Raw genomic sequence first — 21,355 nt, forward strand, 5'->3', positions numbered from 1 at the left:
TCAGTAACTAAGATGATAATATGTAAAAAACAGCGCTGGGTGTCTTATATACACACACACACCATAATACTCTCTCTCACATACACATGCATACACAAACACAAACCACTCTCACTTAAAGGATAAGAACACAGGCTCAGAGCTGGGAAGTCGTTCTGCAGGGTAGATAACTGTTACGGAGGAGTAAGAAGTGAGCTGCAATGCCCACACTATAGCTCTGTGTGGCCTCGGACCATGGGCATCAGTCCCATGGGGCATTCACTGGAACTGCCCCCCACCCTCACCTTCACCGTGAGAACCAGAATCACTAGAGATGGGGCTTTAAACCCCACACACACTTTTAGTTAATAACTCCCCAGGGCTTCTGATAAACAGCCAAGTCCAAACTGTTGTGGCATCCCCATACTGACCAACAGAGAAAGGCAGGCCGGCTCTGACACTGACAGGCATATAAGAGGTTTGGCAGTGAACCGGTCCACGTGTGTACTGTTTAACAAGCATGCTGCCACACAGCCACATGCATGATGTTCTTGAAAATCGTCACTCCAGGAACCCATACTCCAGCGGTCACAGCCAGAGTTGCCGAGTTCAACAGGCCCAGAAAGACAGTAAGGCAGGTTTCAAACCTCTTTTAGTATTTCAGAGGCCAAGAGAAACTGCCCGTTTATCTCCAAAACACAGACTAAAGATCTAACTAAAACGTCTCTGGAAATAGAAAAACTTTAATGTTAGTGCTTAGTAAATATCTCACAGGGTCAGCAGGCAGTATAGTGGTTAAGGCACTGGACTCCCACATGGCTGACTACAATTCATGTCCAGAACCTAGAGGCTTGAAAATCACATCAGGCACATGTGCATGTATACTCAAAACCCTGAGAGGAGAATGAAGAAGGAATTATGGCATGACCATCTCCCTGGGGGTGATTTCTCACTTTCCTTCTGTCTCCCTCCAGTGAACGCATGCACCCTATGCCAAAAACCTGAGGGAAAAAAAAAAATACATGAGAATGTATTAGCATCTTTATATCTGCAAAAACTAAATAAGTCTCACTACTGTGTATTACAACTTAGTTAATTCAGAGTTTAAAATATAAAAAAACTAGAAAATAAAATTTTACCCAGTCAATTCAAAAGAACATATGGCACGTACATTACTCTAGCCAATTAACTTAACCGAACCCTGTAAGGAAAGGAATCGGAACTAGAGAAGTCAGTAAAGTAAAAAAGAAAAAGGGGCAGAAAGAAAATGCTGTCATCAAGCAAACTGGTAAAACTAAGAAGCCGACTAAGAGCCACGTAGGGATGGTCTCTGTGGAGGGAGGAGTGAAGACACAGGACTTTCAAAGGGCTGGCCATTTTTTCCATGTAACCTGCAGTTCCCTTGAGCCATAGGCCTCAGATTACTATCATCACCTATTAGCTTCCACTGAAAAACTAATTAGCCACTTACTTAGTTCTTTATCTTTAAAACCTCTGAGCCAGATGGGATGAAGACTGGGCTCCACACTGCCTGCCCCCTCACCTCCTGCCATAGTCCTGGGCTCTGCCAAGGCATCCAGATCCGAGGGGGCAGCAGGCAGCCCACACGGCCACGCCCAGCCCAGTCACATACAGCCCAGGACGTGTTTTTCAAACTGCCGAATAATCGACAAGTTTTAACTGTTGAACACCTAAAACTCAGGAGACTACATAAAGATTAAGTTCCAAGGGGGAAAAAAGGATCCAGTGAGGCAGTCCCAGCTGGCCCACAGCCCCCACAGGCAGCCCTGGGCAGGGGCGGATGGCAATGTCCTCTATGATGACTGATGCACGCTTCAGTGTGCCACAGGTCTGTCTATCGTTAGATGCCCTCCCCATCCATCCTGCAATTTGCCCACTTGAGTCTGCCACGTGTATCTGGTTTTGTGGCTCTTCCTGGAGCCGATTCGCCCAAGAAGCAAGCACAGCAACTCCTAGGCTTCCTTAAGAGCAATGACCACCACACCCCACTGCTCCTGCCACCCACTCCGAGCCACACCCTGGAGTACCGGCCCCACCCAGGGCGGCTTCCTTTCACAAAACTGGACACCGGTATCCGGGATCTGACCATGACCTCTCCACGGCCTCACTCCTACTTTCCTGCTGTTCCATTTTCTGACCACCCACCCCTGGCTGCAACTCCCTTCCCCCTCTGTCCTGCCTAAGTAGCACAGGGAAGACCTTTTCATCACAATCCACAATGGCTTCATGCCCTCATATCCTGCCACCCCCATCTGTAGGTGGAATGGGCACCCATAATCTACCTCTCTCTATTCTAGTCCTGTACAGATGACCCTTCTAGAGAGAGAGAGGAAAAAAACAAACAAACGGAAAACACTAATGTGGCACCGCCAAAATTTTCACACCTACCCCAGCAGTGCCCATTCCTTCCCCACCACCATCCCAAAAGCACCCCGTGCTCCATCTCTAACTTCCTCACCTAATGACGGCCCTATCTCATCCTGAACTGACAAACTAAAGCCAGTAGGCTTGGTCTTTGTCTGGCCACACGTGCTCTTCCCTTCTTGCTTTAATTCTGAAGATAGTACCCAATCACTCCAACTGAATACCCAACTCTTTTGTGTGTGTGTGTGTGTGTGTGTGTGTGTGTGTGTGGTTTTGAGAGGTTTTTGCTATAGGGTACATGCACTTGCCAGAAAGACAGAGAGAGACAAAAAACAAGAAATCATCCCCTAAGGCGGATGGCCATGCTGCAATCCCTTCTCCTCTATTCTCCTCTCGGGATCTTGGGCAGGCATGCACACACAACCAACATGAGTTTAAGCCACCAGGTCCAGGACTTGAACCATGGTCAACTACATGGGAGTCCAGTGACATAGTCATTACTCCAACTGCCAGTCCGGTGAACACCCAACTCTTACCATCGACTACCCAACCACCAGATTCTCCTCTCAACCTCAGTTTCCAAATTCTGTTTGCCTTCAAAATAGCACCCATCTCCAGTCTTCCTCCCCTTAAATCCATCCACACACTGCCACTGGGCTGACCTGAGCTCTAAATTGATGACTAACATGCCTCCATCCACAAAATTAAAGTCCAATGCTTCACCTGGAAGCCCGTGATGGGCCTTTTGCCTGCCTCTGACACCCTCTCCTTAAACCCCAGGTCTCTGACAACACTTGGGTCTGTCGTCTGACTGCACAGGCTGCTCTCTACATCCAGGAGGCCTGGCTGCCAGCTCCACAACCTAGACTTCGTCCACTCTGATCTACTCAGGTGGCCGGTTCTGTTGCTAAACTCTGACACCTAAGGCAAGGACTGTGCGTTCACCCTTACATTCCTTGTGCCTGATGTGTCATGGCACATGCTGGGCTATCCATGCACATTGGCTGCATGATGCTCTCAAGGCCTCACCTCACAGCTGCCAGGTTAGCATCTCACATGATAAAGCACTGGATTGTGTGGTCTGGCACACCCAGATATGACCCCAGTCCTGGTCTTTTTCCACCTTAGTGTCCTTCAGCCAATGCTTGGCCTCAGTTTTCCCAACTATAAAATATGACTTAAAAAAATTATCCCAGGGGCCAGCAGGTGGCATGGTAGTTAAGGCACTGAATTCCCACAAGGCCAATCACAGTTCAAGTCCCAGATCCAGCAGCTTGAGAATTACACCAGGTGGACCAGCAGTTGGCGTAATGGCTATGTCACTGGACTCCCATGTAGTTGACCGCATCTTGAGTCCTGGACCCGGAGGCTTAAACTCATGCCGGGTATGTGCGTGCCCAAGATCCCAATCACCCCAGGGTGATTTCTCGCTTTCCAGCGAGTGCACATACTCTATAGCAAAAAAGGCCTCTCAAAAAAAAAAAAAAAAAAAAAAAAAAAAAGAGTGAGAGAGAGAAAGAGAATCATACCAGGTACGTATGCAGTGTGTCCAAAATCGCAAGAGGAGACGGGAGGAGAAGAGACTGGCATGGCCATCCTCCCAAGGGAGTGAGTTTTCACTTTCCCTCTCTGTCCCTTTCCAACTAGCAAATGTGCCCTATGGCAAAAACCTAAAACCATAAAATAAAATAAGATAAAATTAAATTAAATAAAACCCTCCCAATGTTAAGGACCAAACAAAACTGCTTCCGTGTTTCCTTGTGCATCTGGAATACTGCAGGCAGTTAATAAAGAGCTGCTAATCATATTTTTAAAAATATGAGGTTTTATGCAACTCTTCGTAGCACCAGGGTAGATTATCCAGTGTGTGGGCAGCTCAGGCCCTGAGCTTCAGAAGCAAGTCCTGCCTTCTGGCCGTTTTACTCTTCATTAACACCACGACTACCAGGCGGGAGGGAGAGGGGCATCCTTCTTTCAACGTGACTAATGATGTGTTCTCTTTCAGTGCTACTGTTGACCCTCTTCCAGGAGGATGAGCCGACTCGGCCCACAACGCAGCCCCCTCCCTCTCAGGTGGACGGCAAACAGATGTTACTATGCCTCCTTGCCAGGGCAGCACCACGTGTGTGGCCCACACTGAGTTCCTCCACCACCAACGCTGGGCTCAAACAGCAACCAAGGCTGAGCCCTGGGTATCCCTGCCCCCTCGGAAAACCACAGCAGGCACTGAGAGCGAGTGAGTCGTTAGACACACTGAGAACGTGGGAACACCTGAGGAGTTCTGTACCTCAACGACTCCACAAAATAAATCTAATGCTCTCTCTCTCTCTCTCTCTCTCTCACACACACACACACACACTCACACAGACACGGTCCCTACTGCAGTTTCTGTGCAGTCTCTGAGCAGTTTCTGTGACTAGGTCACTGGTTTTCCAATGCCTGGGACAAGTACACATAAAGTCAGTCCCTGATGATGAAGGACTAGGAACAAACAGGTGCACAACCAAGTCCAACCCTGATAAAAGTCATAAACGTGATGGACCTCAAGGGACTAAGGGAGCACAGAGACATAGACTATAGATCTGGGAGGGCTTCACAGAGGCAGTGGCAACTACATTGGAGAATATTCTGAGCAGAGTAGGCAGCACGGATGAAGGCACAGAGGCCTGGAAAGCTAAGACCACTGAGTTACAGATGTGTAATGGGCTGGAAAACAAATGTATTGGGCACTTTAATTTGCATAACCCCCTACTTCTGTTTTTTTGTTCTTCCACAAAATTTCTCAAATGTGTAGTGAAATAAAATCTAGGGAAAAGTCTACATCTACAAGCTTTTTATTTTATTTTTTTAAAGAAAACTTTGAAACAGAAATGATTCCTGTTGGGGCCAACAGGTGGCATGGTGGTTAAGGGCACTGGACTACCACGTGGCTGACCATGGCTCGAGTCCTGGACCTGGAGGCTTTCTCTCTCTCTCTCTCTCTCTCTCTCTCTCCCTCCCTCCCTCCCTCTCTGGTCAAATTAAAATAAATAAAGTTAAAAAAAAAAAAAAAGAACAAGTAAAAGAAAATGATTCCTGTTACAGATTGTTTTCTTATGCGGATGGTCCCTGTGTTTTTGGCATTAGACACAGAGTTAATCGAGTGACAAAACTACCACTCCCTGATGAGAAAACAGAGGTGACTGTCAGGGCCATGCAAGGCTGCCTGCCTGCCTGCCTCTCTTCCAGCGGCAGACACTACAGTGCCTGCCCCACGCCCACCCCACCTCCTGCTTCCTATTTATTGCCTACCTGCTGCCACTACAGAAAGGAAAAATCAGACTCCCTCCTTCCAGCCTCTCTTGTACCCAGGCTGGCCCTGTGACTCTGCCTTTCCTTTCTGCTTGAGGGTCACGTGAACAGCCACAGCAGGACAGAGAGGCCCAGCAAGCCACAGAGAGGTCGCATCAGTGCCTGGCAGTGCCCAGCTGCTGAGCCGACCCTAAATCTACCTACTCAGCCTTCTGTGAGTGAGACCACGCAGGGCCGTGAAGGCATGTTAGGCTGAGATTTTTGTTATTTGCAGTCAAGAATATTCCCAACACACGCCTCTGTTTCTCCAGAGCCAATCCCTCTAATAGGGGTGAAACTACCAATGAACAAATAACCACGCAAGTTATCTACCTCTTCGCTTGGACTAGATTTAACTGGAAATGGAACTAAAACATTTCAGAATGCAAAAAATTCATAGACGATGATACAGAGTAGATACCAAGTAAAAATCTTCTGCTCTATCCACCCTGCCAAAATACCTTTACACAGATTTAGCAAATTACTAAAGATGGGTGGGGATGACATCAGGTCAAAGGTGACGAGATCAGCCCTCTATAAGTTCAGTTGGTCCCTACAGCTACCAGAGACATGGGGCATGAGCAGCACTTCCCTTCCCTCCTCTTGTCATTTGACAATAATGTTATCAAAAAGTAAGGCCAGCAGGTGGTGTGGCAGTTAAGGCGCTGGACTCCCACATGGCCAATTGTGGTTCAAGTCCCAGACCTGGCAGCTTTCTTTCTCACTCTCCCTCTCTTTCTGTGTCTCTCTGGTCAAACTGAAGAATAATCATGAATAAAAATAGATAATTTTTAAAAAAAGGTATGTGTGGGACCAGCAGTTAGCATAATGGCTATGTCGCTGGACTCCCATGTAGTCGACCGCAGTTCAAGTCCCAGACCTGGTGGCTTAAACTCACGCCGGGTGCATGTGTGTGCGTGACCAAGATCCCGAGAGGAGAATGGAGGAAAAGAGATTGCAGCGTGGCCATCACCCCACAGGGGTGCTCGCTTTCTATCTTTCTGTCTCTCTCTCTTTCTGGCGAGCGCACGCACCCTATAGCAAAAACCTCTCAAAAAAAAAAAAAAAAAAAACAAAGGAATGTGAATAAATGTAACATTGAGTAAGGTGAATTTATTATAAAATGCATACTTTGTATTAACTTTTATGAGCATCCATTTGCAACAGTACTGGAACATGTATAGCTCCAGAAAATATATTAGAATCCCTTTATGAGGCTGACCTTTACAATCAAGACTAATAACCACATCACAAGCTAATCACTTGATAGGCTTCAAGAACAAGTAGGTGAGAAACAGGAAGAAAGGGGCTGGGATGGGCACAGGTAGGCACTGCAGTGTCTGCTGCAGGAAGGGAGGCAGGGAGGGCCTGCATGGCTCTTCCAGACTCCCTGTTTTTCTCATCAGCGAGTAGTAGATAGATATGTCTCTCATTTAAGACGTGTCTGATGCTGAAAACATAGGGAACAGGTTGTAACAGCTGAAATAATTGTAGGCAGAATTACAATGGGGGTATACTGCTATGATAAAACCAGTAGGCTCAAGATATTCAGTAAGTCTCCTATGGTTACCCCAAATGGAAGCACTTTTCCTTTAAGAGTGTATAAGGACTCAACTGTAAGTCACTTCCTGGCGGGATTCCACACCAAAGAATGGATGCCACTACTCTCTGAAAGGCTATGCCTGAATGAGCTCATTAATATTTGGTGACCTGATTCTTAGAACAGTATTTCAGCTCAGTGCTTTTTCTTAATGATGCAAAAAATAACTCAGGGGTCATGGGTCCCTCTGTTCCCCTTCACAGAACAGATGCAACTCCTGCCTCATCATGTGGCTTCTGACACAGACAAGTGTCTCCCCACATGAGACGTGAGGCAGGCAGGCTAGGGGATGACAACCCACTCTCAAGCCAGACTGTATCACTTCACATCCCAGCTCTGCTACTTAGCAGCTGTGTGGCCTTGGCAAGTTATTTGCATTTCTGTGCCCCAGTGTCCTCACTGTAAAATGAAGTTATTTCTGTAAAATGAGTCCACACCGTTGTTGTGAGGGGTAAACGAGTTAATCATGGAAAGTGTTTAGAACAGATGAGGCACGTTGCTCAAAAAACATATTCTGTGGGTCCAGCTGGTGGCATGGTGATTAAGGTGGCTGAATCCCACGTGGCTGACTGCAGTTCAAGTTCTGGATCAGATGACTTGAAAAGATTCGCTGGAAGCATTTGCACATGCATGGCCAAAATCCCCAGAGAAGAGTCAGGGAGAGAAGGGATTGAGACATGGCCATCCCCCAAGGGTGGGGAGTGATTTCTCATTTTATCTCCACCTCATTCCCTCACCTCCGTGTCTCTCTGGCAAGCACATGCACCCTATAGCAAACAAAGAAACAAACAAACAAAAAGTTGACTATATTTATTATAATTCTCAATACCAAGGCTTCCTCTCTGCAATCTGATCTCTAATAAAAACTTCCACCATGACCCAGCTGAAGTACTTAACAGCTCCTATTCTGCCGTATTGTGTTTTCTAATCTTTCCTAAATCACTAAATGATTCTGCCATCCCCCCACTGCTAAAGCTACCAGTTTACCTGCATCTATCACTGCTTCTGCTACCACCCCAGTTTAAATCACCGTCAGCTCTTCTCCGAAACCCTTTAACAAAAGGCTCTTCTCAGCCAGCAGAACAAATTCTCTGACAAAAATCAGATACCTTGGGAACCAGCAGTTAGCGCAATGACTATGTCGCTGGACTCCCACGCAGTCGACTGCGGTTCGCATCCCGGACCCGGTGGCTTAAAACTCACGCCGGGCACATGTGCGTGTGTGCCCAAGATCCCGAGAGGAGAATGGAGGAGAAGGGATTGCGGCGTGGCCATCCCCCCTGGGGGGTGATTTCTCGCTTTCTGTCTCTATGTCTGTCTCTGTCTGTCTGGCGAGCGCACGCGCCCTATAGTGAAAATCTCTCCCCCACCCCCCAAAAAAAACCAGATACCTTATGGACTTATGATCTGCCATCCGTTAACTGATGAGAAACTGTCCAACTTCTCACCAGGGACTCCAAGCCCTGCTGACACCTTCACCTTGATCTCCTGTTGTCCCCGTCACAGCAAGCACTCCATCCACACTGACCTTTCTGCCCACAGACTCAGCCAGCTCCTCACCAAGCCTTTGCAGGAACCTCCACCACACCCCCAAGGCTGTCTCACTTGCATCTGTGCAAACACCACCACCTTGGAGAGGCCTCCTCAGACTTAAAACCTCCAATTGCATCACTCCCTATTGCAGTTCCCTGGTTTTCTTCTTTATAGCTCTAATCACTCTCTGAAATTCATAGTCGCTTATCCACTCAGTGGCTGTATCTCCCTTACCTGGAACAGAAGCTCCAAAAGCAAAGAGATGCTGGATAGAGCAATGCCTGAAGCCCAGCCAATCTCAATAGTATGCAGAGTGAATGAGGGAGGAAGAGGGAGGGCTGGCCAGGAACCAGCAGACACCTCTCCCCCATTCCCATTCCCGAGTCCAGCTGCCTCTGAAGGCTGACTCCACATCCCCTCAGAAAAGCCAGATATGCCACAGTGGTAGAGAGCTATCATATATACCCGCTGAGCCTAGCACACTCCTTGCAAAGCTCCCTCAGTCTGACACAGACTCAGAGATGCTTTTTTTTTTTTTTTTTGCTATAGGGCACATGCTTTTACCAGAGAGACAGAGATAGGCAGAGAGACAGAAAGTGAGAAATCAGCCCCCCCACCATGAGGGATGGCCATGCCACAATGCCACAATCCCTTCTTCTCCATTCTCCTCTCAGGATGTTGGGCATGCACACACATGTACCCAGCATGAGTTTTCAGCCACTGGGTCCAGGACTCAAACCACGGTCAATTACATAGGAGTCCAGTAACGTAACCATTACACCGTCTGCTGGTCCCAACTCAGAGATATTCTTAATGGTCAGTACCCAAACTAAACTTCCCAAAATAGAGTCTCTCAAGTCAATCCAAAGGAAAGTATCAACCAAACATCTCTGAACTGCTTGAGTTCATTCAATAAGGACATAAAAGGTTCCAGTCAATTGTCCATCTCACCTCACTTCCAAAACCTAGGAAGATGCAACCAACACGAGAGGAAAACAAAAAATCAGCGTTCAGACGTTGGTGTGTGTGTGTGTGTATATGTGTGTGTGTGTGTGTGTGTGTGTGTGTGTGTGTGAGTGTTAACCAAAGAAAATCTGCTGATCTTTCTTCCTTTATTCATTCTGGGAATCAGCAACTGACCACAGGATAGTAAGTATTTGGAACGGCTTCTCCTTATTATCAAATCCTTGATTATAATGATTAAGCCTAGACTTGTGGTTCCAAACCTACACTAAACAACCACACAGAGCATGTGCACAACGGTGATGTCCCTCCCCTGAGGTTCACGCTGGGGCATTAAGTCATAAAATAGCACCCAGGAAGGTGGAAATTCAAAGGGACCTCGGACCTCACTCAGGCCCTCCCTTCATCACTCAGATAAGAAAACTGAGGCTCGAGAGACAGTCCAAGGCCACAGGGCTGATGTCAGACAGGACAAAGGCAAAGCCCAGGGCTGACTGCCGGGCCAGTGTTGTCACTCCGTCATGATCCATCACACCCACAAGGACTGCAGAGAGTCCAGCTTGTCTTGTAACTGTCAGGCTCTTACGGGTTTGGTCCAAACCCATTTCCTGGTTTTGTTTGTTTGTATTGTTTTGTTTTTTTAAGAATGCTTGTGCTTTACCTTTTTTTTTATTTTAACTTTCTTTCTTTCTTCCTTTCTTCCTTTCTTTTAATTTGACCAGAGAGAGACAGAAAGAGAGAGGGAGGGAACGTGAGAAAGCAAGCCACCAGGTCCAGGACTTGAATTGTGGTCAGCCTCTCCCTCCTCCTTCCTTGGTCCATGGAGCCCAGCAGCCTTCCTTTCCTCCCCGCAAAGCAAAGGGCCTGCTCCAGCTCTTGGTCTGCACACCCATGTGGCACTTGGCTTTATTAGAAGTTCCAGACTTAAGTCTGCAGATCAGCTGAAGGCATGAATTACATGTTAGTCTTCCAAAGACCTGACACAAATGCCTAATTAACTAAAGCCTACCCAGGCTTCTCCAGACCTATGGGAAAGGATTGTAGTCAAGGGTAACGGAGCAGGGAAACAGAACCAGACGGTATCACAGGACTTGGAGACAGGGATGTCCAGATCCTATCGTCATTCTTTTTTTTTTTTTTTTTTTTTTTTTAGACTTTTGCCATAGGACACGTGCACTTGCCAGAGAGAGAGAAAGAGAGAGGGGGGCAGGCAAAGGCAGTGCTGCAGTCCCTTTTCCTTCAGTATCCTCTCAGGATTTGGGGCATGTACACACACACCCCGGCATGCTTTTCAAGCCACCAGGTCCAGTACTTGAACTGTAGTCGAGCACGTGGGAGTCCAGTGCCTTAACCACCATGCCACTTGCTGGCCCCTCTGTCTTCATTCTTGACACAGCACTTCACCTCTCTCTATTTCAGTTTCCTTAACTGCAAGGTGATAGGATTTCCACAATCTCTAGACTTCCATTCAACTCTGACAAAAATCTAAAAATCGGACAACCTACCAAAATCTATTAAGATTGGAAAATACATACCCTGTTGTCTAGCCATTATGCTTCTTAAAATTTATCTTAAAGAAAACATCTGCACAGGCATATGAAACATTATTACAGAACACTTAGTCAAGCATCATTGCAAAGAGTGAGGAACATTTTAATATCCAGCGGTAGAAGAATGGTTAAATGATGGCGGTATACTCAATACGATGGAATATACTACAGCACTAACACCAAAGCTATAACGCAGCTATATATACTGACGTGGAAGATAGCCAAGATGCAGTGTTAAGTCAAAGAACAAGCAGTAAAGCAATTTATATAGTAGTAGCTCTTTTTGTTTTAACAATAAATATATGGTAATGTATTAAAAAAAAGAAAAAATCCTTAAGAACACATTTTTTATAAAAACAGACTTTAAGTGTTCTCACCACACAGGAATGTTAAGTACCTGCAAGAATATATGCTAATTAGCCAAATTTGATCATTCCACAATATATACATCAACATCACACTGTATCTTATATAAAATAGTTACTTGTCAATTAAAAAGAAAATTATTTGAAGTAAAATAGTTAATATTGCATCCCTTCAAGGGAATCGTGGGAAATATCTTTTTCTTTCTTTGAATTCTTTTTCTTTTCTTTTCTTTTTTCTTTTTATTTGTTTTAAGGTTTTTGCCATAGGGGGAGAGACACTGAGAGGGAAAGTGAGAATCACACCCTTCCCAGGGGTGGGGTGGGAGGCAGTAGGAGGGATGACCATCCTGCAATTCCTTCTCCTCTACTCTCCTCCTGGGATCTAGGGCTTGATTTTCAAGTCGCCAGGTCTGGAACTTGAACTACCATCAACCATGTGGGAGTCCAGCACCTTAACCACACCACCTGCTGGCCCATTTCTTTGAATTCTTTTAAGCATCTAACACATTTACTACCACAGCAGATAAAAACAAGGTGACGCCGTGGCCAAAGCCAGGCCAGCTGTAATATGTCACAGCCTGGGAAGTTTGGAAGCCACGTTCCTTAAATCTGCTGACAGCTCTCGGTATCTCTCTGAGAAGTGCGTGTGGACTGTGGGAAGAAAGGTGGCAATGGTGGTCAGAGGGGACAGAGTCCTCTCCATGGGTCACACAAGAATCAGGCCAGAACACACTGTGATTCACTGTACCACCCTCCTCCCACCCACCGCATGACAAACCCATTTTTAGGGGTTCTTGGAAATAAAATGATCAAATTTCTTCCAACTGAATCAAATTCCTTGAAATTTAGACATTACAGTCCAGATAAAGAAACTTCGAAAATAATAATATGGGGGAAATATTCTAAACATTACACTGATTTACAGGAGTCCGAGGTATTTCACGCCACACACACGCGTACACGGTGTCCTCTAAAATACCGCAGGCAAGTCTGAATTACCATGCCTTCCACTAAGTAATACCCAACAGAAAATTCATGGACATCCAGAGGTTTCTTCTATGCATTTACCAAGATCTGGTCCATGACCTCATCACCCTCATAACTATCTTATGAAACCAAAGACAAACATGACCAGCCCTCTGTTCCAGGGAGATCCCTAAAATAGGCATCCTTTCCCTGGACGTCCCTGAGCACAGTGAGAAAGCCGCACACTCACTGGACCCTCAGCCAAACACTCCGCGCCTCGGGTCCCCGGCGTGGCAAGATCGTGTTTGGAGTTTGTCTCTGCTGCAGAGACCTGTTTACGCTGCTATTTCCAATTCTCTTATGTAAATACTGATGACTTCTTACCCCTAACATTTCGAGTCTGTGGTGAAAGGTCTATTTTAAGGAATTCCCAAGTACGTGTTTATCACGGTACAGAAGTTGTGGATTCCGACAGAGAGGAGAAAGCACTGGGAGGTTGGAGGTGGGGTCCCAGCTGCCCTACGGAGGGGAGCGGGTGCTGTGAAGGCAGCTCATTCTCCTGCATGACCACGCCGGAACCAGGGTTCAATCCTGGGCCACTCTAGAAGTTGTATGAAGTGCATGGTTTTACTTTTTCTTGGAGATTTGAGCTACTTTTTTAAAAGACAAGCCAGCAACGAGTTTACTTCCAAGTTACTGTAGAATAATTTTTAAAAAAAAGAAAAGAAAAATGTTCCACGTATTCGTCTTTTAAAGCATCAGGGAGGGTGATGAAACTCACGTTCCATGGGGCAGTAAGCACACAACTCCACATCCATACCTCAGAAAACAGAATCCACAGAGTTCCCTGTGTCAGTCGGGGCATTCAAACGCTCAGAAAATACAACCCACAGAGTTACCTGCTGGTTCAGGGTACATCTTAATACATGCAATGGCCACACTTGTGTGAACAAAACCAAAAATAAACAAGCTCTTCCCACCCACTGCACACCTGGCTCTCCACTTTCTTCCCGAGCCAATGCCTACATGCAAAATTGGCCATGTTTTAGTAAAAACTTTACAGGCTGAGCACAGGACACCTCGCCATCAAGGAAACCATGTCCACCAAGGGGAGGAAAAGGCTTTACCACGGTGTCCCACCCTCTGAAAGGCTGCGGTGGGCCAGCAGGACACAGAGGGGAGTGCGGCAGAAAGAGTGGGGATGGGAGGGCCGGGACCTCAGGTGTGAAAACCTCTGGTGGGGCTAGCTACCAGTTCACCCCACAGGATTCTCGTTTGCCCTGGCTCGACCACTGCTTCAGGCTCCTGTCTGGCCTCTCCGGCTGCACTCTCTCCTCTGTCCCAGAATGACCTTTCTAAAACAAAGATCCAGCTGTCTTGCACCTCTGCTTAGTGGCCTCCCATAAGCCTCCTCTGGCTACAGGACAGAGTTCAAGTTCTGAGCAAAGCCCCCTTATGCTCTCGCCGGGACCCCTCTCCAGGCACTCCCACTACTCCGGAGTCACACCTGGCAATGACTGGTTTAGGCAACAACCATCTGCCTTCCCCCTTTCCAGACTAGACCGAGTAACAGCACCTCAGCTCCCCAGAAGGGGAGTGACTCCTCAAAGCTACCCCAGCACTCTGAGGGGCCTCCCCCTCTTCACCCTGCCAGCCCCTTCCTCCCAGGTGGGAGTGCAGCAGAGTGGTAAGGGCTCACCCAGGGCGGAGTCGAACGCCAACTCCAGAACTCACCTTGACCAAGGCTCAAACCAAGCTCTTAAATAAGTTTCTCAAGTAAGTCTCAGTTTCTGTATTTGCTAAACTAAAATTACAATGGCTAGATGAGTTGTTATTCAATTTAAGACAAATTATTTATATAGAGCATTTAATATGATGTTAGGAAGTCAGTAAATCGCAATTATGTGCTAGCTATTATAATTATTATTAACATGCCTCAGATAGTCACTAAATGTTTTGTAATTAAAGACACTCGAGTCTCCACTAACCTGGGGCGAATGACAGCTCTCCAGGTTTCAGCTTAATCACCTTTAAATGTGGGGTGTGAGGAGAGCAACCGCGGCAGGGAGCGAGGCTGGACCCACACACAACACAAGTGCTGAATTGTGTAATAAAAAAATGAGAACTGTTTTCCTAAGTTGAGAAATCACCACCATAAAGGGAAAAGACTCCCTTGGGCCCCCTTTTCCACTAAGCAATGACTTACATTATTTTTTATTATAATGCTATTTTAGTATGTCCAAACAAAACAGAACTAGGCACATCCTTCCTATGCTGTAGTTCTTATAAGATCAGAAAGTAAAATGAGTTAAAAATCTGCTCAAAGGCCATTAACAAGAACCCGACATGAACTTAACGCGACAGATACCAGTGACACACCACTCTGCAGAGGCTGTGCGACAGTTCGTGGTGTATCAAATACAACGCTAGCACAGCCCAGGCTCCTTCCACACATGCCACATGTCTACACCGCAGTGCGTTCTTGACCCCTTCAGCTACCCACCACTTTTCTCTAACAAACCGCCATAAAACTTTTGTCCACACAACTTTCAGTCATTATCTAACCAAAAAAGTCCTATCTGTTCTTCCTCTATTATCCAGAGACAGTACAAGAGTAGTCACACACACTAACGGGGTCATTTACAATAGATAGTCAGAATCTGACTTTTTAAATATTATTGAAGAGAACATCAACAATTTAATTCTAATTAAAAAAATAATCATAATAACTCACAACACCCAGGAAACTATCTTCAAATTCTAATTTAACTGAAGCTGGCACTGCCCTATGATCCAGAAAACCTACCAGGCATTTATCTAAAGGAGCTGAGATCGAGATGTGTTGTAGACAGATCTGCACTCTGACAAACACTGCAGCTCTATTCGCAAATGCCGAAATATGAAACCCATCGACAGATAAATGGACTTTTAAAAATATGGCACAAAGCTAGCCAGATGGCATAGTACTTAAGGTGGCTGGATCCCACATGGACGACTCTGGTTTAAGTCCCAAACCCAGAGGCCTGAAGAACATGTCAGGCACCCGTGTGTGTGTGTGTGTGTGTGTGTGTGTGTGTGTGCCCAAAATCCTGAGCTGAGAATGGAGGAGAAGGGATTGCAGCATGGCTAGGGGTGATTTCTTGCTTTCTGTCTCTCTGCAAGCTCATGCATCCTATAACAAAGTGTCTCTCTTTGTGGGGGGTGGGTGGGGAGTGACTTCACACTTTGCCTCCTTCTCTCTGGCTCTGGTACACACCCTATAGCCCCCCCAAAAAAAGCCAACAAACAAACAAAAAAAGAACTCTACCATTTTAAAAATAAATGTGGTATGCTCACACATAAATACTATTCAGTCCTTAGAAAGAATGAAATACTGTCATTCAAGACAAATCTAGAGGACATTATGTATGTTCTTATATGCAGAAACCAAGAAAGTTGACCTTGGAAAAGTAGAATAGAATGATTGCTAAAGACTAAGAAGAGAGGAAGTGGATAAAAAAGATGTTGATTAACTGATACAAAATTACTCTTGGGCAAGATGACAGAATTCTAGTGTTCTATCTTATATCACAGATGAGTAACTATAATTAGCAACAATGTATATTTCAGGATAACTAAAAGAGAGGATTTGGAACTTCCTAACACAACATAAATACAAATGTCTGAGGTGATAGATCTGCTGATTACTGTTATTTGATCATCAAACATTGTATTTATACACTGAAAAAGTACACTGTATCCCATAAGTAGGTACAATTCTCATGTGTCAATTAAAAATAACAAAAAAAATTCCAGCTTAGGAAACACTGTTTTACCAAAAAAAGGTCTTGCCACAGTATCCAGAAAGATTTCAGACTCTCAGAGGTAACTCTGCTGGCATTTTTTTAAGTGCTTTATATACATCATTTTATTAATCCCCAGAATCATCATATAAATTAGGAAGTACTCTACCACTTGAGGAAACTGAGGCTTGACAAGAGTACCCAAGTGATGGCGCAGAATTCACCTCTGCTGCCCACCCTTTGGAGACAAGAGCCTCAGCAGACGATGACTAGTAGTGGATAATATGAATCCAGGGGTGATCAGCGAGGTGGGAGTGAGACATAAGAGAGCAAAGAGGACCTTCTGAAAGAAGAAATGACAAGACAGATAAAGAGAAGTGCAGATCAAAGGTAAGCCTGTGGGCCTTTCAGACTCAGGAAGAATGACTGACCAACCCTTCAGAATGGAACTGCAGGAAGAGAAGCCAGTTGGAAGACAAGACAAACATAGCTGGATTAAGACAACAGGACTTATTCCAAATGGGGACAGGGCTATCCCCTGGCAGATCACACCTGGAGATGTCAAACTCGAAGTCATACATACAAATGATAGGTTTAGCGTGCATGAAAAATTGGTTCAAAGAAAAGGCAGTCAAAGGTTCCCAACATAGGAGAAACGGAGAACAAAGACCAGCACGAGGCCACTGGATTCTGAAAGAAGACGTGACATCATCACTCCCTTCAGCAGACTGGTGTACAATAGTAGACCATAGTTAGGGTAATTGCAATGGCTGAGCAAAAGGAGCAGGCTGCCTGCAACAACACACGTGTGCACCTGTAAACCCGTGCATGCAACAAGCATCTGAATGTCCACTATGTACCAGATACTGTGGGTCCAGCCACTAAGGCTCCCATGGAGGGCTCCATTGTAAAGACAGACGAAAGCGAGTAAGGTCATAGTCTAGAGGTAAGCAGAGATGAGTGCCCTAAGGGATAAGAGAACAACGAAGCCAGACATGAGGAAGAATGATGGCAAGTGGCGGTATTGCAGATACTGTCATCTGGCCATCCACAAAAGATCAACTGAACTCTAAGGAAGTGACAAGAGGAAACTCAATTTTGTAAGCTGTGAAAGCTTGAGTACTCTTATTCAAAATATTTGCTGTCTGCTACACTAAACAGTGTGCTAGTGTTTACTGTGATCAGCAGATTGAAGTAAAACACATATTTGGTGATAGTTAAAAACTGGTATATATTGAAGAGAAAAACAATGGCATATCAAACACAAGGACGAACAAAGGAGGAGCTAAGGATGCCTTAGGGCTCACCACATGGATGATCTTTACTTCTGAAGTCACTTCCAACTTGACTATCCCGACTATATTAAAAAAGGATAGTGGGGGACCAGCAGATGGCATAGTGATTGTGTCACTGGATCCCACATAGTCAACCATGGTTTGAGGCCCAGACCTGGAGGATTAAAACTCACACCAGGAGCACATGCCTGCATGCTCAATATCCCAAGAGGGGACCAGAGGAGAAGGGACTACAGCATGGCCATCCCCCCAGGGAGTGATTTCTCTCTGTCTCTCTGGCAGGCTCACACGTTCTATAGCAAAAATTGCTATTAAAAAAAGAAGAAGAAGAAAGAAAGAAAGAAAAGGGTGCAGGGGCCAGCAGGTAGTATGGTGGTTAAGGTACTGGACTCCCACAAGGCCAATCATGATTCGAGTCCCAGACCTGGCAGCTTGATAATCACACTGGGCACATGTGCATGCACGCCAAAAATCCTAGGAGGAGAATGGAGGAGAAGTGATTGTGGCATGGCCATCCTCCCCAGTGGGGTGATTTCTCGTTGTCTATCTCTGGTGAGTACACACACCCTATGGCAAAAACCTCGGGGGGGAGGGGGGAATGATAGATGCTGGAGCAGTGATAGGCATAACATAAGAGAAAAATGAAGAGGCGGAGACTTTTAAAAGACTCATTCAACAGGCCAATTTATTGAGCAAGACGTACTGGGTGCCACAAGGGTGAGGCTCTATGTTCACAATGGCAAACAAAATTTCACAGGCACCTACCTCAAGGAGGTTTTTTGTTTGTTTGTTTTAATTATTTATTTAATTCTTATTCATTCATTTTAATTTGATGAGAGAGAAGGGGGGGAGGAGTGAGAAAGCAAGCCACCAGATCCGGGACTTGAATCATGATTGGCCATGTGGGAGTGTACAGCAGCTTAACCACCAAGCCACCCACTGGCCCCAGCACCTTGAGGAGGTTAAAGTGAGATTGTCTCTGTTGGCATAGATCCCAAAAGGATCGAGGTACACAGAAGCGAAGAGAACGAGCCAAGGCCATGCTCAAGACGAGCGCTCAGAAGCCCTCTGCAGAACAGCGGCACGGAGAGGCTAGCCCCTCAGCTGAACCACTGCAGCAAATGGTGGTGCAGACACCGCAGAGGGAGATCAGGTAACCAGCAGATCCAGGGCGCATTCACTGTGGTACCCTTCCACCCCACACTCCCGTTAAAGCCACCTGCTTCTGCACAAGGTGGTGGACAGCTCGGAGAAATCATGCCTCCTGCCTCTAGAATCCCAATAACTTACAAATACGGAGCTCAGTCGATGTCTGACCCATACCAAGCTGTAATGGCGTAAGTAAAACAGGAGGGACTACGTAACTGAAGGTTGGCTGGGTGTGGGCAATGGAATCAGCCATGCCTGCTAGGTGTACAAGCGGTTCTAGTTGGCCGACGCCTGAATAAACTGGAATGACCCGCAGCTGCACAGCCCTGAGAAAGTCAATTCTGAGCCTTAATTTGTAAAATACGGATGTTGGAGCAAATCAGAGATTGCTGGCTCTTCAGTGGGGCGAAAGTCTCTGCAATTATCCTGAAGCCCGGAGAGAGTGTGTCTCTTCCCTGTTGGGATAGGGGGTACAGGCTTCCCCTTTGGCTGTTTTTACAAACATAATATAGAGAGGAGAACGCACAGCTGGTGTGGCCCCCACAATAAAGGCCTCCAAGGTTTGTCAACAAAGAGACCCACTGACTTTTTGGCAGGTAAGGAGGTGGGAGTGGGGAGGGGACAGGGACAGGGACAGCAGTGAGCAGCATAGTTAGTTATCTTGATCTCAGACTCCAGCAATAGACAGCCAAGGAAAGCCTGGATAAAACTAATATCTGTGCTTTCAAGGTGGCTGTTTGTGCCTGGCATGTATATATGTATATGTCTGGATATATTATATATTTTTCTTTGTTTGCATTGTTTAATTTTTAATTCATTCATTTTAATTTGACCAGAGAGAGAGAGAGACGGGGGAGGGGCGGTGAGAAAGCAATGTGATATATATATATATATATATCACAAAAAAAAAAAAATAAAGAGAAAAACATGGGCATGGGACCAGCAGTTGGCATAATGGCTATGTCGCTGGACTCCCATGTAGTCGACTGCGGTTCCAGTCCCAGACCAGTGGCTTGAACTCACACCGGGAATGTGTGAGTGTGTGCCCAAGATCCAGAGAGGAGAATGGAGAAGGGATTGCAGCGTGGCCGTCGGGGAGGGCGGGGTGATTTCTCGCTTTCTGTCTCTCTCTCTCTCTCTCTCTCTCTCTGTCTTTCTGGTGAGTGCAGGCACCCTATAGCAAAAACCTCTCCAAAACATAAGTAAGTAAATAAAGAAATAAGAAATAGATTTACGCAACCGAAAAACTTCCATAGTAGTTTAAGAGCTGTCAGAGCAATCATTAGCCATGAGGCTGACCCCCTCTCGCCTTTGAGAAGTGTATTTATTTACCATATTTACAGAGTGCCAGGAGACTGTATTTTGAACTGAGACGTTTTCATGTAGGATAGGTGGAAGTACTTGAGACTTCCAAAACACATAACTTCTCATGCCAAGCTGAATTCCCCAACATTACAGAAAAAGCCACCAATTCTGCAGAAGGGAGAGAAAAGCCAATCCAGTCAAAGGACATCTTCCTGCTCTTCAGGAGGAAACAAAACACCGCAGAGAGCCCTGAAACATTTCTAGTTGAATCACGTTTCACTCAGCCTTTAACACTTCATCCTGAAGCCCTCAAAAAGTATCGAATTCCATAGTCTATATTTCTGGTGATATCAATGCCTGAAATTATATGCCTTATGACAGTGAGTGAGTTTATGACTGTTAAATCAAATTTAAGGAAGCTTGAAGGCCAGATAACACCATGTGGTTGAAAATGCATGCACACTAATAAATGCCTGAGGGAACTGGATGGCTTTTCAGCTTCTAAGCTAAATAAAGCCTGGGGGGCTTTGCGAAGATCCTAGTGAGGATAATCTCTGTGATTACATAGAGCAAACCATCCAATCAATTCCACACGAACCAAGGAAAGTTAATCCGGGAGGAATAACAACACTTGAAATGTTGAGGAAAACCCAGTTGGGATTTTTTAAAGCACTGTCAGCGCTGGAAAACTTACCAGGTCATCCTCACAAGCCAGGACCTTGGACTAGTACGTCTGCGACAATGACGGCTAGTGGTAACTAAAGGCCAAGGGAGATAGGGGAGTTCTGAGGCTCAGGCCTTCAGGTTGTGTCGCCGCCTCCCAGCAGTCTCCCGACTTCCTGCACACCTTCGGATTACTGCACACTGACTTCCTGCGCCCACTGGGTTTGGGATACCTTCCTCTCCAAGGGTGGCTTGCCTTCCAGGCGAGCTCCAAGGTTAAAAGTTCTCAGTCCTCCTCCCCGTTCTCCCCCCACACACGCCCTCCATTAAAGCACAATCAGCAGGGTCGCTGGCCGAGCTGGGCAGCAGCTGGGAGATTCATTTACGTAAACAACTCTGAGAAGGTAACGCATCACTGCAATGACAGAAGTCAGCCGGCTGAAAGTGGCCGCTGCAGAGAGGTGACCGTATGGCCGGGCCCCGGGGGCCC

General features: G+C 46.1%; 1 protein-coding gene across 2 annotated transcripts in view; it reads right to left on the bottom strand.

Annotated features, from left to right (window-relative positions):
- Positions 1-21,355, bottom strand: part of LRRC1 (leucine rich repeat containing 1) — a 144,741-nt gene that overhangs the window by 121,404 nt on the left and 1,982 nt on the right. The window lies entirely within an intron of this gene.

This window comes from Tupaia chinensis, unplaced genomic scaffold (assembly GCF_000334495.1).
Source record: "Tupaia chinensis unplaced genomic scaffold, TupChi_1.0 Scaffold144010_1, whole genome shotgun sequence".
Taxonomy (NCBI): Eukaryota; Metazoa; Chordata; class Mammalia; order Scandentia; family Tupaiidae; genus Tupaia; species Tupaia belangeri.